Below are 17,323 nucleotides of genomic sequence, written 5' to 3' on the forward strand. Positions count from 1 at the left end.
AACCCTGAAAACTATACAATAAATGATTTCAAAAAAAAAAAGGAAAGAAAAGAAAAGAAGGGGGCCGGGGAAATGGCTCAGTAGAATAAGCACTTCCCTGGCAAGTGCAAAGGCCTGAGTTCAATCCCTGGTTCCACCAAAAAAAAAAAAAAAAAAAGAAAAGAAAAATAGGGTAACGTTTTCTCTGAAGGGAAGTTACAGCTCCCAGCGCATCTCAGACTGTTCTTGATCTCTGTTCTTGATCTAGAGTGAGCAAGCTTATGACCTGAGTCCTTTGGGGCCTGCTGGTGATAGTCCAAAGGGACGAGCTCCTAAAGGGGCAAGTGGGCCCAGATTTCAGAGTGCCCAGTGGTCTTGCAGCCCCCAGTCTCATCCCTGGGTTGAGTGGAAAAGGTAGATGAATTTTAGTTTAGTGCACTTTTGTTTTGAGGTGGCAGTTTCATTATGTAGTTCAGGCTGGCCTTGAACTCAAGCAATCCTCCTGCCTCAGCTTCCTGGAGTGCTGAGAATGATAGGACTGAGCTGCCACACCAGGTGGTAGCTGTGCTATCCGAAGAGAGAGATGCTGTGTATTGCACCTAAGCCTGGAATGGGAAAGGGTTAGAGCAGGCCGTTTCCTGCGTGGTCACCATCCCTGGACCAGCACCTGGGTAAATGTCACCCCCACCGTGTCAGAGGATGTAGCTGGAAGCAAGGGCCTTTCAACTGCAAAACTGCAAGGAATTAAACAACTGTCCTCTGTTTGTGAGGAGCCATTGTCACCACGTTCCTGGGTGTTCTTGAGGGGTTCTCTGATGTGAGAGTGCCTGTATCTGTGTTTTTTTCTTCCACCCCAGACCCACAGCAAGCAAGGTGGTTTCATTCTACAAGTCCTCCTCATGTGAGGTTGGAGGCTTTTCTAAGGGGGGAAACCAGGTCTCCAAAAGACACTGAGATCTCACCCCTGGGACCCCACACAGGGTGGGAGAGGGACACAGGTGGCAGGAGAGGGGACACCCTGATGGTAGTCCTGCTGCCGCCTGGCCTGGCTCGGGGAGCAACTGAGACAGCACAATGGGTGAAAAACATTGTGTACTTAGAAAGGTACCCAGTCAGGGAGGACCTGCCAAGCGCCACACCCAGCTTCCCAGCTCGCTGCGGCGGCGCTCCACTCTCATTTCCCAGCACCTCCCAGATCATAGCAGAGAACAAGAAATAGACAACGGAAGAGACTCGTCCACGGGGAAACAGCTCCGAGGGGGTCCGTCAGCCCCTCCATCCGCTCTCATCAAGGCTAATGCTTTCTCTGCCCCCCTGAGGACCGCCAGGTCAGGCGCAGGTGCCGGTGATCAGACTTTGCTTCCTGTCTGCTGTCTCCACACTGGGTCCCCCAGGAAGCTGCAGCCCCCGCCCACAGCAGCTGTATGAATTATTTAGCATCTGCGCCAGCCTGGCAGCTTCTGACCTCATCCTCCTTGGGCTCCGGGTGTGGCTCTGACCTCATCCTCCTGAGAAAGGATTGCTGCTAATGGGCAGAAGTGGTGGTGGTGCAGAAGGTGGAGAAGGTGGGGACCAGAGACCCAGTTGTGCTTGTAGCAGGAGGCAGCAGAGTAGAGAGAACATGACACAGGATTCAGGCAGCGGTGCGCTCGGATGCTGGCTCTTACTAGCTCTATGACCTTGGGCAGTGCCCTTAACCCTGTTTCCTCATCTTGAAAATGGAAGAGCCAACAGCTTGAGTACATTCTTCGTGTTCTGGCCAAAGGTAACCCCATGAAGGTCCGGGCCAAGGCAGTGCATTCAGGCCATCTGGTCCAGTGTGTCCTTCCCTGGCCAGCTGGCCTGAGGGCCAGACCTCACGGTTAACTGGCCCTGGCAGTGCCACATCACCCCTCTCCTCTGAAGTGGGTGGGGCGGCAAGTTTCGGTACTGGAAGAGAATGTTAGGAGAGGGGCAGACCGTGGCAGCGTCCTGACAGCAAGAGAAAGAACTGATTCTAAATGTGGTTGGAGCATGGCCCAGGCACACAGCAAGGCCGGGAAGCCAGGCTGAAGGAAGAGCTGGGGCCTTCAAGTGTCCCTTGAGCACCTCACCTTGAGACACAAGGGCAGGTGACCTCTGGCCCTGCCCTTCTGCCAGGTCAGACCAAGGGATCTAGGCGCAAGCAGCGCTGGTGGTTGGGCATTTTGAGACTGTACCTCCCTGCCCAGCTGGGCAATCTCAGCCCCTGTGTGCCTGTGCCTAGCTCCGCCCAAGCTGGATTAAGGGTCTCCAGAAGCTGGGAGGAAACCCCGGCCTCAGGGCAGGGCTACAGATATTCTCCAGCCTCCTCAGGGGAGGAGGGGATGTGCGGGGCTGAATCCTGGGGGTGAGGGTAGATGGCCGGATGGCTGCGGGCCCAGCTCCCCAGCTGGAGAAGGCGAGCCTCCTGTTTGGCTGCAAGGATATGGTAGCTCCCCACACCGTCTGACAGCATCAGTAGCCCCTGGGAAGGTTTCATGGGGTGGCCAGACAGCTGGGTGTGGGGTGAGCAGAGAGCATCGGGCTCCAGAATCCCCCACCCCCTCGTGCTCACCCTGTGCTCTGGCTCCTGAGCCCCCCAAGGCTTTTGGCTGGGAGGAGAGAGTGGCTTCAAGCATCAGGCCCCAGCCCCGCCCACAGCCCTGCCACCGGATCCCTAGGTCAGCTGTCCCTGCCCTGCCCAGGCTGGTGGTGGCAAAGTGCTCCCACCCTCAGGACTTCTGTCTCCAGGCCTCCAGGGGCCGCCATTGCTCCTGACCTTGCTCTGCCCTGGTGGTGCCACCTGATCTGAACTTGGATCACCGACCTTTGGGGGGTTATTGACGGGCTGGGGCTATGCACTGTAGGATGCTAGTGGCATCCCTAGCTTCTGAGCAGCACTATCACCCTGGGGTGTAAGAGCCACAGGTATCTCTAGAAGTGGCAAATATCCCCTGGTGGCAAACTCACTTGGGCTCCATTCCAGTCCCCTACAGGGTTATGGTGGGCACATGAGCCACTCACACAGAACAGTCTGGAGTCTGACACCTAGGAGTCCCTCTTCTTTCTGCAGGTTGACAGCCACCTTGCGCCACCTGGGGACTGTGATCTCGGCCATAACAGCTGGCAGTATAGGACCTGCTTGCTTCTCTGTGCAATCATCTCAGCATCTGTCTGGGGTGGGTGCCGAGAAAGGATGCTGGAATCACAGGCTGTTTCCTGTCCCTATGTCAAGCATGTGGGGCACCAGAAAGACTCCCCGTGGGCCCCTCACGCAGCAAGGGCCCAGCTGCAGGTCACATCTACAGGGACAGACAAGACGTTTCAGGACGCAGTCTATGTCCTTTTTCCATCAGGGAGTCAAAGATAGGGCCACATTTTACACACACACACACACAAGTTGGAGTAGTGTACAGCTGGAGGGGAACCCCTTCAGTGTCCATACCAGGTCCTTCTGGGGTGCTCAGCAGAGCCAGCTGGAGCAGAGGTAGGGTGGGGCGGGTGCTACTGGTACGACTCCCACATGTAAATTAGAAATTTGAGAAAAATGCAGCCCCACACTACAAGGCAAGATTTTAATATTTTCCCCCTGCCCTGGTAGATTAACATTTGCCTGTATTTACGTAAGGGAGCTCTGCCAAGAAACAAGAAATGCACCACAGGTGAAAGGGCACAGGTTAAAGGGCACAGGGGTGTCAGGTAGGTGAGGGACAAGAGGACCTATTCCTCTCCTCCTGTGCCCTCTCTTTCTCTTTCCCTCTTTCCTTTCATGCCTGTATGCGTGTATTTTAACCCAGTATTGGGAATCGAATCCAGGGCCTTTCCACTGGACCACATTCCCAGCTCTTCTGTTTTGAGACAGGGTCTTCATGGGTCATTAAATTGTCCAGGCTGGCCTTCAAGTTGGCTATTTATTTGCCTCAACTTCCCAGGGAGCCAGAATTATGCACATGCCCCACCAGGCCCAGCTTTGTGTCTTCTTTCCTTTATGAAACTAACACACATTCTCATTAGTTAATTATTTTTCCTTTTGCTTTGCTTTTTTTTTTTTTTTTTAAATTTTATTTATTTATTTGTGTGTGTGGCCAGCTCAGCCCACCAGGGGGCGGGGCTGGCTGGCATGTGGTGCTGGGGGATTGAACCGCGGTCCCTCTGATTTGCTAAGCTTGTTCTAAGTAGGTGCTTTAGACCACTGAGCCATCTCACCAGCCCCTGCTTTGCTTTTGAGACAGGGACTTGTTATGTGATTTAGGTTGGTATTGAACTCCCTATGTGGCCCAGCCTGGCCTCAAATTCATGGTGGTCTTCCTGCCTCAGCCTCCCGAGTGCTAGATTATAGGCATGGGCCACCATGCTGGCTAATTAATTAATTAGCTTTGTAATACTGAAGTTTGAACTCTGAGTTGTTGCACGGAGCTACATGCCCAGGCCCTTTTTGATTTTTGATTTTGAGACAAACTCTCATAATCACCCAGTCTGGGTTCAAATTTATAATCCTGCCTCAAGATCCTGAGCTTCCAGGATTACAGTTGTAATATTTATTTATTTACTTACCGTGTGCTGGGGATTGAGACTAGGACCTAGTGCATACTTCGCATGCCTAACACTATCACCATCACCAAAATTACTTTTTGCTTGCTTGTTCTTGGTACTGGACATTGAACTCAGGACCTTGCTCTTGCCAGGCAGGTGCTTATGCCACTGATCTATCTCCCTAGCCCTAAATTATGTATTTTTAAAAATAAAAAAAAAAATTTTAAAAAGAAGATGTAAAGGATCCTGTGAGTGTAGCAGTGGCTCCTCTGTGCCTGGGTTGTCCTGTGTCCTTGTTCTATCCTTTGCAAAGGCCAAAGGAGCAGGGATGGTTGGTGACGCCTCTCCCTCTTCATCCCTCACTGCCATGGGGATCACCAGCCGTCACCCTGCCCAGCGTTTCTGGTTCATTACCCCACCCCCACCTTTGGGAGGGTTTTGGAGGATGCTGAGGGCAGAGGCCTGGTAACTGACTGTGCTCATAGCGTCTCTGGCAGGGGACCCCACCCCATCTAAGTCTTGTTAAGCAACTCGGTTCCGAGACGACCCGAGTTCAGATCCCATTCCTGCAATAGACTGGTGTGTCTGCGGCATTTGCATCCCTCTGTGCCCAGTGCGTCGTTCGTTATGCTGTGTCCTTCAGAAAAGATAACAGCACATGTGGGAGCAAGGTTTGCCTCATTCATTCACTCACTCATTCATTCATTCATTTATTCATCAATTCTTCATCAATATTCATTAAAGGCTGCCCCCTGCTGTCATTCCAATGAACATCAGTCCCCACGCTGACCTCTCCACCAGAGCCCCAGCTGTGTGGCTAACAACAGCCCCCTCCTCAGATGCAGAGCTCTGTGTCTGAAGTCACTATTCCAGCCACGTGTGGAGCCCACAGCTGCTCTCCCACACAGCAGGTGCTGATGTACTCTCAGGTCTGTGGGCAGTCACCTGCCTGTGCCTGTGTCCGCTTGCCTGTGTTGGGAAGGACGACTCGCTTCTCAGGGACCATGTTGGTGGCTTGGGAGAGACCAGGGTGATGGAAGGGTTGGGATGTGGGACAAGAGGGGAGCACATGGTCCTTGGAAGGGACATCCTCAGGGGGCCTGGGGAGCAAGGCCCCGGGGCTGCCTAACGTAGGACTGAGGCTGAGGAAGAGCCATTTACCATGTCGCTGCTGGAGGCAGTGCCAGCTCCTGCTGAGGGCCGGGAGGGAGGATCTGCTGCAGGACCCTCTTCCTGGGGACAACGGTGGCTAAGGAATGGGGTGGCTGCTAGGAAGAGGCCACACCCTAGGAAGAGGCTGTGCAGAAGTGGGCTCTGCAGAGGTGGGCAGTGTGGGACGCTGCACTGGGACTGAGACTTTGGCACCATCATTTCGGTGTTTTTCATTCAGGACTGGAGCAAGAGGCAAAGAAGATCACGTGCTATCTATAAACTGGGGACCTTGAGCTCTGTGTGCCCCTTCCCAGGTTCGGGGTGGAGATTTTGGTCGGGGAGGGCCCAGGGGTGAGCAAGCACGCAGGAGTCTGTGTTTAGAATATGTGCTTCCTCGTCTTTCATGTCTCAGTAGAAGAACAGAGAGGGAGAAAAAAATGCCTTCAGCATCACCAGTGAGGCAAGGAAGTCCTAGCTGGATGTCACAGTGGCCTCAATGTTACCGCCTGGAAAAGCCATACAGGGCAGGACATCTTGCCACCTGTCATTGCTGGCTACCTGCCACCGGTGATCAGGGCCAGCTGTAATCCAGGACCTCTGAGGCAGGTGGCAGAGTGGCAGCAGGAGCTGCAGGTGACACCTGAGTGCATGCACTCAGTTCCGTGTTCCAGCTGGGAGGGAGAGCGAGCCCTCTGCGCCGTCACTTATTGCTGATAATGCTCATAAAGGGAACTCACCCTCACCACGACAGAAGAGAGTCACCATCCCTGGTCACAGGGTGCGAGGCACTGGGACAGTGAGTTGCTAAGGGACCATCCGGACTCAGCGGTCCTTGCCTTGTCCCACGGGAAAAGTGTCCAGTCACCCTTGGACCACAGTGTTGAAGGACACACAGGGCTCCTCCATGGCCAGGAGGGACTGGAGAGTCAGGGGACGAGGGAGAACTTTTGGAAGAACTGTCTATCCTTCCCATTCACCTGTTGGAGGCTGTCATAGTTTGGGGTTTTGCAAAGGGAACGGTATAATACAGGGCACATTTTATAGGATAATTTTATAATGAATCACCCAAAGAATCATATACGAAGAGTGCAGGAAATCTGTCCACACACTAAAGACCAAAGACTCCAGCTGGGGGCCTGGATCCCACAGTAGTGTCCTGCTAGAGCTCATTAACAAGTGTTTCCCACCAATCCAACTGGAGGCTGAGAGCCCACGACAGCGTCTATCAGGCCTGATTTACTGATGCATGCTGGGAAGGCCCAAAGGTCAGTGGTAGAAGCTGGAATGCCTGTCCCAGCAGGATGAAGGGTCTGTGCAGCAGGCTGAGGGATCCTCGCTGGAGCCAGGAAGCAACGCTCAAGGTAAGCAACAGAGCTCCCCCAGAGGCACCCCAGCCATCCTCAGCAACAGTGAGGTTCCAGGCTCCTCTGATGAGGAAAGCTGAGTTCCCGTCAGGAAAGCCAACATGACAAACTTCTCCAAGAGGCTGAGCTGTCCATCATCTTACCCTTCGGAGCCAGGAAGTGAGGACCAGAGCACCTCCAAAAAGAACCTTAGCCATTCTTGGTGATAATGAGGTCCTGAGCTCTACCTCCGATAAGAACAGCCAAGTTTGTGAGAAAAGCCAGCATGAGCAGGTCCCTCAGCCGAAGGGCCTATGAGAACCAGCAGCTCCCTGACAGCTTCCAGCAGCTTCTACCAGTTCCCAACAACCTCCCTACTGCTTCTCCAGTTCTGTCTCCAACGCTGCCAGCAACGATCCTGAGGTGGGCCTCCCTCACCCAGCACCACACTGGCTCGGTTCTGCTGGGTGTTACAAGTTGACCACTCTATCTAAGAGTCTTGTATTTGTGTGTGAACCTCCTGACCCCCAAACCTGGGAAATCTTTCCCTGAAGTCTTTCCTTTGCACTTAACCTCTTCACCTCCACTTTCCCCTCTCTCTCACGAGAAATGTCCCTGTTTCATGAGGAGACCTATTTTGCAGCCCTGTCCTCCTCCCAGCCACCTAGCCAGGGGTGCTGCCTGTCACAACCTCATCAGTGGCCAGAAAGGACCTCGAGCCCTAGTCACATCTCTCACTGAGATTCCTGCATCAGCCTCCTCTCCACCTGCCTTACCTGCCCCCCTCAGTCTATTTATTTCTTATGCAACTGGTGATTGAAGCCAGAGCCCTTGCACTGAGCTATACCCCAGCTCTTCAGTTTTTAGAGACGTAGCCTTACTAAGTCCTTAAATTGCCCAAGATGGGCTTGAATTTATAATCCTGCTCTGCCTCAAAGAGAGCTGCCCTTAAACTTTCCTTAATGCAGCCTCAGGAGAGTCCAGGTGGCCACAACCCTCCGCTGTCTGCCCACTACTTGTCCAGTCCTGTATCAAAGATTGTGATTCGAGAAATAGCAGAGGCAGGGATGGTTGCCTCTAACCGTCCACTTGGGCCCTGGCTCTCCTCTCCTCCTGGAGAAAGGCCTCACCCAGATGCCCCAGCATCCAGGAAGCTGAGAGGAATGCAGACTTTGGGTGGAGGGAGAGCTGCTGGTCTCCTTCCCCATGTGTAGGGGCGTCAGAGGCCCCTTAGGCCCACTGCCACCCAGTGGCACGGTTCCGCAGTCCTACGCACCACACTGACCAGTGTGTCTTCTCCTCCCTCCCCCATCCTCCTCCTCCCCACTACTGAGCACCCATACAGAGCCAGGGATTCCCATGACCATGGGATGGTAGAGCTTCTCAAATGTGTCTGACTGTAGAAATCTTGAGGAAGGGCTGTTACAACGGCAGATTTCCAGTATGTAGCCGGAGAGAATCCTGATGCCTGGAGGTCTGAGGTGGCCCAGAATCTCCCTGTCCAGCCGGTCCAGGTGATCCAGCAGTAGGCTCTGTGGTAGGGAGATTTGAATGAACTGAATCCTGTCCCCACCTGACCTCATGGTCCTATAAGGGCCACCTGGGGGAGTCTGGGAAGAAAGGGGGTCATCCTTTCACTTTTTTAGGTGGATTGTAGCGGGCAAGGTGTGGGATAGAAGGGAATACTTTGTTTTCCTGTCTTTATTTATGTGGTTCCTTCTTAGCCATGAAATCTAGAAAGAAGACACTGTCACATTTTTATCTCTGTACCTATGTTTGGGCCCAGTGCCTGGCAACACAGGGGCCCACTCATTTGCTAAACAAATAAACAGGGCCTGGGGTGGAGTGCCATCTGGTGGAGGCAGTAGGTATGACAGGGTTTCAGATTCCCTGGGACAGCAGGCCGGGAAGGACTGACAGATCCAGGCCCTGGTTTAGGGCTGCCCTTCCAAACGTAGGGCCATCAGAGGGTAGGTAGTGTTCCCAGAGAAGTGCTAGTGCGGGGAAGGGAAGGAGGAGGGCCCCTTGAGGGCGCAACTTCGGACAGGTGAGGCCCTCTTCGCAGCCCCCTGGGACACTTAGCTGCGGACAGCATAGGTCGGGATGTAATCAAGGTCATGGAAGTAACAACATCCCCAAACCTTTATGGATGCTATGGAGCGGTCTGAGCATTGGTCCCATCTGCAGGTGGTGAAACTGAGGCTGAGACAGGTGAGTAGCTCAGCCCACCGGTGGGGAATTCAAAGCCAGGGTGTGAGACCTGGAGCTAGCGATTCCTTCACTAAGGTATTTATCCATCAGCTCATTCTTTCACTGAATTTCAGAGCCAACTTCTCAGGCCCAATCCGGTACGAGGACCCAGCCTCTGCCTCTGTCGCCATGTGAGTCCTTCCCCTAGGGGCTCTGCCTTTCCCTGGGAGTCCTGGCAATCAGGGACTAGAGAGGGGCTCCCAGGGTTAGAGAATTCCCGGCCAACTGCCGTACTCTTAAGGCCCTCCTGAGTGCTGTCCACTGTCTGAAACCCCTTGTCCCCTGTAGCCTCCACTTGTCCTCCAATTTCTCTTTGGGGTTGCAGTCTGCATGGCCTCCGGAGCCGGAGCCCACCACTTGATTTGCATGTGTCCTTCTGGAGCCCTGGGTGTCAGGCCCAGAAGAGTTGGACGTTCCGGAGCACCGCCCATCACTGTCTGCTCCGAGGTGAGTCTGGGCCACTCCAACGCAGTCGCTGCCCAGAGGAGGGAGGGGCCAGGACGGAGCCAGGATGGAGCCAGGCAGGTGGACAGGAGCTGGAGCAGCAGAGGGTGGGAGCTGGGCACCCTGGCGTGCAGCCCTGCCTGGTCACTCTTGCCTCAACTCTACTGACTGGCAGCACCTGAGATAGGCTAGAGGACACCAAGATGGGTAGAAAGGAGACAAGGAATTCGTGATTTTAAAGTTGTACTTTCGGGGGCTGGTGAGATGGCTCAGTGGTCTAGAGCACCTACTTAGAACAAGCTTACCAAAGCACAGGGACAGCGGTTCAATCCCCCAGCACCACATGCCGGCCGGCCCCACCCCCTGGTGGGCTGAGCTGGCCACACACACACACACACACACAAATAAATAAATAAAAATTAAAAAATAAATAAATAAAGTTGTACTTTCAGGAAACAATAAAGGCTACCCAAGATTGCAGTGCCTTTTGCCCTTCTAGTAAATGTACTCTCCCCTCACCAAAAAAAAAAAAAAAAAAAAAAATTCCTAAGCCTGTGACATTGGGCTCATGTTTTTCTTTGTACACTGAGCCTGCTGCTCTTCCCCTAACAGACTTCTGTCCTTCAGGAATAGCACCGCTCAGAGAGGAGCAGATCAGGCAACCTAGCAGCAGACCCTCAGAATCCAGATCCCAGACCACCCAGCATGAGGTTGCCCCCAAGATTTCACAGCACCCCAGCCCCAGTCATAATGCACCCCTCTCTTGGAGGCCTGCACCCTGTCTCCTGTGAGTGTGGACCTGCTTTATTTTGCCAGATGAGCTTTCCACGCTCTGGTGTGGAAATGCAATGTAAGTCAGTAAACCTACAACCTGCCCTGTGAAGGGGTTAAGCTGAGGTCTCCGTCTCCTTTTCAGTGACCTCTGTTGGCCTGACATGGTGACACACCTACCTGCTGGCCTCAGTGCCTGGGTCCCTTAGAAATGGAGCCCCCTTCCATCTGTTGGGACTTAGAGCCCCTTGGTAGTGGCATGGTGACAGCCTTCCCTGGCCTCTGACTGTAGGAAAACAGAGCCAGCTCTGCTACGCGAGCTTCTGATGATGCAGGAGCTGCAGGAGGCGGGCAGCTGGGGTGGGGGACAGGGAGTGGGAAACAAGGGAGGTGGGGCTCAGGTGGGAGGGTGGGGTGATGAGGCTTTGCCCCAAGTGCACTACGGGCTTCACAATTGCTTTGTAAACTTTAGCTAACACAGCCTATAAAATTTGCTCAGTAATTTTTAGTAAATTTATAGTTTTGTCACCATTAATAGAACTCAATTTTAGAACTTTTCCTCAAACTCAGTTTTGACTTTCTTTTATGCTTGCTTTCTTGCTTGCTTTCTTGCTTGCTTGTTTGCTTGCTTCCTTTCTTTCTTTCTTTCTTTCTTTCTTTCTTTCTTTCTTTCTTTCTTTCTTTCTTTCTTTCTTTCTTCCTTCCTTCCTTCCTTCCTTCCTTCCTTCCTTCCTGGGCCTCATGGACCAGGCCCACATGCTCCCAAGGGATAAGGGATTACACCTGGGCTAGCAAAATCTAGATTGGCATCCGTGACCTCAGCGGGACTGAGACTCCCAGACCCATCACCTACCTGAGAAGGTCTTTGTTCTTTCCATGCCCGCCCACCCGCTCCATGACTTGCTTCCCCATTAGATCAATGTTATCTAAACTGCTAAACTTACAATCTTCTTGGTTGGTCATAGCTGGTACCCACATTGCACCTATGTGGTAGTTGTACTCTAAAGCTTCCCCTGAGAGGCAAGGCCCTTGGGCCAGCCACTCAGCAACCCCAGACAGAAGTTTTCTCTCAATAAATATTTCCTACTCATAGCCTCTGTTGTTTCTAGAATTCATTCTTTGATTTTAGAGACGCGAACTCAGCAAATCAGACATCTAACAGGTTGGAGGTTATAATAGTTCCCTGATATCATATCTGGAGGGATCAGATATCATCCCTGGAGCAGTTCTACAGGCCCAGAAGCCCCGGATCTAGGTGCCAACCTCACATTATTTCTAAGTCAGTTTGTCTCTAAAGTGTCAGAGAGTCACCTAGGTTCTGTTACCAGCCTACACCATGAGTAAATATTTTTTAATCTTGTTGCAGGGTGTGTAGTGTGTGTGTGTGTGTGTGTGTGTGTGTGTGTGCACGCGCACATGCATATGGTACATCAAAAGGTTTGATTTTATTCACTGTTCTATGTTTTCATTTCATTCCTTTACTTTGTGAGGTTCATTTTAAGGAAACTAGAGCAAGAGAAACAGAACAGGCAAGTTCGCCCATGGCAGGCCTTCCCCTTGCTCACGGGCAGCCTGTGCCCTACGGTCACAGAATGTATGAACTCTTGCTTCCCCTGAAAGAGCCTTTGAAACACACTCTGTCAGGTTCTAGAAGCTTCAGTGGTGAGCCTGGTGAGCCGCAGAGTCCAGGTGCTTTGTGGAGGCGGCGAGCGAGGCCAGCCCATGGGTGGGGAGGAGGAGAAAGGAGCAGGGTTGGAGGTAGCGATAGAGAGGCCCTGGGACAGGCACCTCCTGGGTTCTCATGGCCCCAGCTACCAGCACCCTCTTTCTCATGGGGCTCCTGGGTCAGCTGCTGGGGATCCCACGGCCTTCTCGCAGAGGCTTTCTCCTCTGGATTATGTCACACACACACACACACACACACACACACACACACCCCGGGTGCAGGTTCTTATGGGTAATTTAGCTCATCCCCGGTGTGGGGCAGAAGTCCTGTACGTGGCAGAGTAAGACAGCTTTAACCGCTTCATGCTGCACTTGTGTCACTGACCTCCTAGGTCTCCCCACCATGTAAGGCGGACAGTGTGAAGAGCGTGTTCCCCTCCCATGGATCAGAAAGCCACGAGCGAGGCCACGCCTACCACTCAGGCCTCTGACCTTCCCTCTGCCTATCGTGCCTGGCCTGTGGTCACAGTATGGGGAGGAGGCCTTCCTGCAGTGGATAAGGGCCACTTATCTGACTCCTGCCCTAGGTCCCAGACACCTACCTGAGACTCAGAAGAGATAGGTGGGGTTCTTGCACATTAACATCCTTGGGGGCCCCAAGGACAGGCGTGGGAGACAGGAGAGAGGTCAGCAGCCTGATGCAGCCATCGCCTCCTCCTACCGTGTGCAAAACACCTCTGTCTGCCTGAACCTATTTCCTGCTGAGGTCTGGCATGGTAAAGGTCACAAAGCCCCTCTCAGGTGCTAGGCCAGCGGGCTTCACAGGCTCCTGGGTTTTGGTTCTCTCCTTCTTCCCCCCAGGGCTAGAGTTGGCCAGAGAACAAGAAGCTCCTCTGTACCTGGGGCCCAAGCCTGGTTTCCCTACCCTGCGAAGTCCCGTGGCCTCTGGATCCCTTTTTCCAGTATATCCAGGGGCCTGAGGCTGTGGGGACCACGTTATCCCTGCTGTCCTCAGCAGGAGGGTATGCTGTGGCACCTAGCTGTGGGCGATCAGGTGCTGTGGGGGACATGGAAAGGGACTCAGAGGGACCTAAAGAATGCAGGGCATCTTTTAGGTGGCTTCCTGAAGCTTGAGGGACTCAGTAGGGGCCCAGGGAATTGAAGATGAAGGCACGATGGCGGAGAACCATTCGGTTCTTCCTGGCAAGAATCCACTGTGTGTGTCTCGGTCATCTCTGTGGCTGTGACACAGGAAAGCCCCAGGGCACTTTAGAGGAGCCAGGACCAGGCACCATGTGAGTGGCCCCGTCCTGAGCCCCCTCGGGGCCCTGCTCCACACCACACGCTGCCTATGGGGCCAGCTTGTCATCCTGGCTGCTCTCTGCCAAGCAGGAGATGGGCAAGAAGAGTTGAGCTAGGACCCCACGGGCGGGAAGCTGGGGACAGAAAGGGTTTTCAGGCTGATGTCAGGCTGCTTTAGTGAGACTGAAAGTTAAAACTAAAGCAGCAGTGGGAGTGAAAAACGAAGGTTTTCCTTAGAAAAATAAAGGGGGGCGCACAGCTCTGCCAAAGGTGAAGCCAGGCTCTTAAGAAAGGAATGTAGAAGAAAATAGGGAGATGGCAGATGGCTCAGTAGAACAAGCACTTCCCTGGCAAGCGCAAGGGCCTGAGTTCAATCCCCAGAAAGGAAAAAAGAAAGAAAGAAAGAAAGAAAGAAAGAAAGAAAGAAAGAAAGAAAGAAAGAAAGAAAGAAAGAAAGAAAGAAAGAAAGAAAATAGGAAAAGGCTTCAGTTTGAGAAAGCAAAGGGGCAGAGGTCTGAAGAGGAAGAGGAGGAGACAGCCCGCTGACAAAAGAACAGACACCAGTCGGGGTGTTGTGCAGGCTGGGCTCTGGTGGGTCATTATCTCAGGCCTGGAGGAGTATTGTGGCTCGGGGTGGCTTGAGGTGCGGCGAGGTTTTCATGAGACATTTGTCTTGGTTTGTAGCAGCCTCAGCCTCGTAAGGCTCTGCTCTTCCTAAGGCCCAGCACCCACCCATTTAGACAATGGCTGCGGAGTTCTCAGGATGCCCCAGGAAGGGGTCGGGAACTGGACTTTGGGAAAGCTGGCACTGGACACCCCTGAGCATCCTGAGACTGACTCCTGCCACTTGTGTGTAGGGTGGCCCAGGCTTGAAGGGGGCCCGAGATGGACGTGATCAATTGAGGGCTAGAGGGCCTTATCTGTAAACTGTCCCTACATGATTAATACATGCCTGTATCCAAGCTTAAGGTAATAATTAAGGTTACCAAATGGAGGTTAAGCTTTGTTCCGCTTGTAGTTATCTATTCTAAGGGAAAAGTTAGGGTAACTGCACCCCCAAGTTCCTGACTCTTTCCGGGAAAGAAAACACAATCATGCTTTTGATGAGTAACAGATTACTCATTAAACCTGTTACCCAGGAGTTGTTTGTCCTCTGTGCCTGTGGTGGTGTCTCCATCACGCCTACCTCGAGGCTGGGGGCTGTGACCACCAGCCACTTGCTAACCTGCACCTTCCTCTTTCTCTGTGCACCTGACTGCAGCCCCCCAGCACCGGGAGGGGAACCACGATGGCCATGGCGAGCAGCTGGTGTGGCCTGTGGCCTGGGGAGTGAGGAACACAGCTTTGTGGGCCTGGGCCCCCTCCAGAACCCCCCAGGCTGGGGTTGATTCCCGAGACTGGCTTGGAATTGGGGGTGAGCAAGCCAGAGCACAAGGCTGCTGATCTCATCCTTCTTCCCTGGAAAGGAAATCCAGAACCTCCACTCTCACCCCGATGGCTTTCCCCTGGCGGCTTGTCTTGCAGATGCCTCTGGGACTCGAGTTATCGACCCAGTTGTGTGTATTCGGCCCCAGCAAAAGCATGTGGCCTCAGTGGGTGCTCAGGGGTGGTCAGTTCCACTCCGCTTTTCTCACCCGTTCATTCGGCTGTGAGGCTCTTCTTGCTCCATGAGGCCGTGATCACAGCCTCCTCAGTGCCACAGCACCCACAAGGTCAAGGTCCTGCCTGAGACCCCTCAGCCTTCTCCCCAGCAGGACTCAATGGCCCCCTCCGCGACCCCTAAACGCTCCCCCACTGGCCTGTCACATCAGTGTCCACGCAGGATAGAGGATCCAACTGGGTCAGGCTGCTGCAGGACGCCCCACCCCCACCCCAAGCCGTGGAGTGGGGGCTCGTGCTTGCAGCTCTCAGGGTCATCTTCAGTGCCCGACATCAAGTCCAGGGATGGGCTTTAGAGAGTTGTGGGAAAGTGCCACTTCCCTAATTCTCTGATGCCATGTGGTCATTCAACCTCTCTCTCTCTCTCTCTCTCTCTCTCTCTCTCTCTCTCTCTCTCTCTCTTTTTTTTTCATCTTTCTTTGGGTTTGTGGTTAGGTTGGGGGAGGAGGAAGGGTGTGGCAGGAATCCACTCCCAGACCTGTTCCTCTTTGCAATGGTTCTGACATTTCTCCCTGTTTCTAAAGTGAATCACTATTAGTACAAATCTTTCTTCTCATTGAATTAAGTGAAAGTAGCTGTATACCTATCCTAACTATTCTGTATATACAGATACAAAATGGTCCTTCCCTTTTTATCCCCTTTTTTGTTCAGTCCTGTCAGAGGTGGGTATTCTATTGGCATCTAAATACTATAGGTGCATGAATTCAGAAAAACAATCCAGCACTGTCCAGCAGTTCATAATAGTAGTGGGTTATCCTCAGAAGTTATTCACTTGAGCCTTTTACAGCTCAGCATATTAATATGGCTTTACTTTATATACCTCATTTTCTGCTGGATGGTTAAGACCAAGATAAAGCAAGACCTATATAACAAGAAATGTAACTTTTGTATCCAATAAGGTCAGTCAAGTCCCCTCAGGATTTACCCTGTAACCCTGTACTGCACTTTGTAGATCCTTTGTCAGTGTCAGCCATGCGGATGAGTCACGGCCATTACTTGACCAATTTGCTCTCTGTGAAAGCCTGAGAGAATGTTTTCTCTCCATGTGACTCTCCATTAGGCACACTCTACATTCTCGACCACATTCCTCTGTGGCCACATAATCTCCTTGATCAGAAAATTTGGGGCACAACTGAGTTACATGATGTTACAGTACAGGTTCTCCTATGTCCTGAGTCTTCACTGACCTTGAAAGGCTTGGGCCAAAATGTCGGCTGACCTTGCAGCCCTTCCTTTTCTCCATGTTTTGATCTGCAAACTTAGGTGGTTAACCCTCCAGAAGAGAAGCTTATTATTACCCTGCAACATATGCAGTTCAGTTTACCCTAACTATCTGTCTAAATATCAAACATCATAGGCATAACGTGGAACAGGTATTTTCCATCAAGTATTGATTGATATGTTGAACTTTAAGTCCTTACAGAATATGAAGAAGAAAATAATTTAAAAAATAGAAATAAACTCTTACATATTTTTACCCAGAAATTTAGAAATCTAACCACATACAGCATTGTAGCAGCACAGAATATCCTGTCTGCTTCTTATACTGTGGATAACCACTAAGAAGATAACAATGTGCAATGTGTTAATTATTGAAACTGTCCTATTAATCAGCTTTGAAACTGTCTCATTGATATTTGTTTCTCAATAAAAAAAGAATAGGGCACTGTTTTCAACCAAAAAAAATTAGGTAGACAATAAGACAATCTCTAGTAAAGTATTTTGTAGTTATTAAAAACTCACCACAGAATTCTGAGATTTACACATAACATTAGTTATTATTTTACTTCACCATAAGTAGATATGTATATATTGTAATGTTTTTAAATCTAGAAAGTATTTTTTGAATTAGACTTTTTTTTTTTTTTTGGTGGAACTGGGGCCCTTGCACTTGCCAGGGAAGCGCTTATTCTACTGAGCCGTCTCCCTGGCTCTGAATCAGACTTCTAAAGAGCCATAAATCGGCTGTGTGTGGTGGGCAGTACCTGCCGATATTCCTAACACACAGGAGGCTGAGGCAGGAGGATCCATGTGCTGGAGGTCAGCCTGGACTACAAAGTGAACCCAAGGCCAGCCTGAACTGTATAGGAAAACCCCCTCCTCAAAAAGACAAAAAAAAAAAGAAAGAAAAGAAGAAGAAGAAAGAGGAGGAGGAGGAGGAGGAAGAGGAGAAAAAGAAGAAGAAGGAGGAAGAGGAGGAGGAGGAGAAGGAGGAGGAGTGCAAG

This window comes from Octodon degus, unplaced genomic scaffold, assembly GCF_000260255.1.
Source record: "Octodon degus isolate 3935 unplaced genomic scaffold, OctDeg1.0 scaffold00033, whole genome shotgun sequence".
Taxonomy (NCBI): domain Eukaryota; kingdom Metazoa; phylum Chordata; class Mammalia; order Rodentia; family Octodontidae; genus Octodon; species Octodon degus.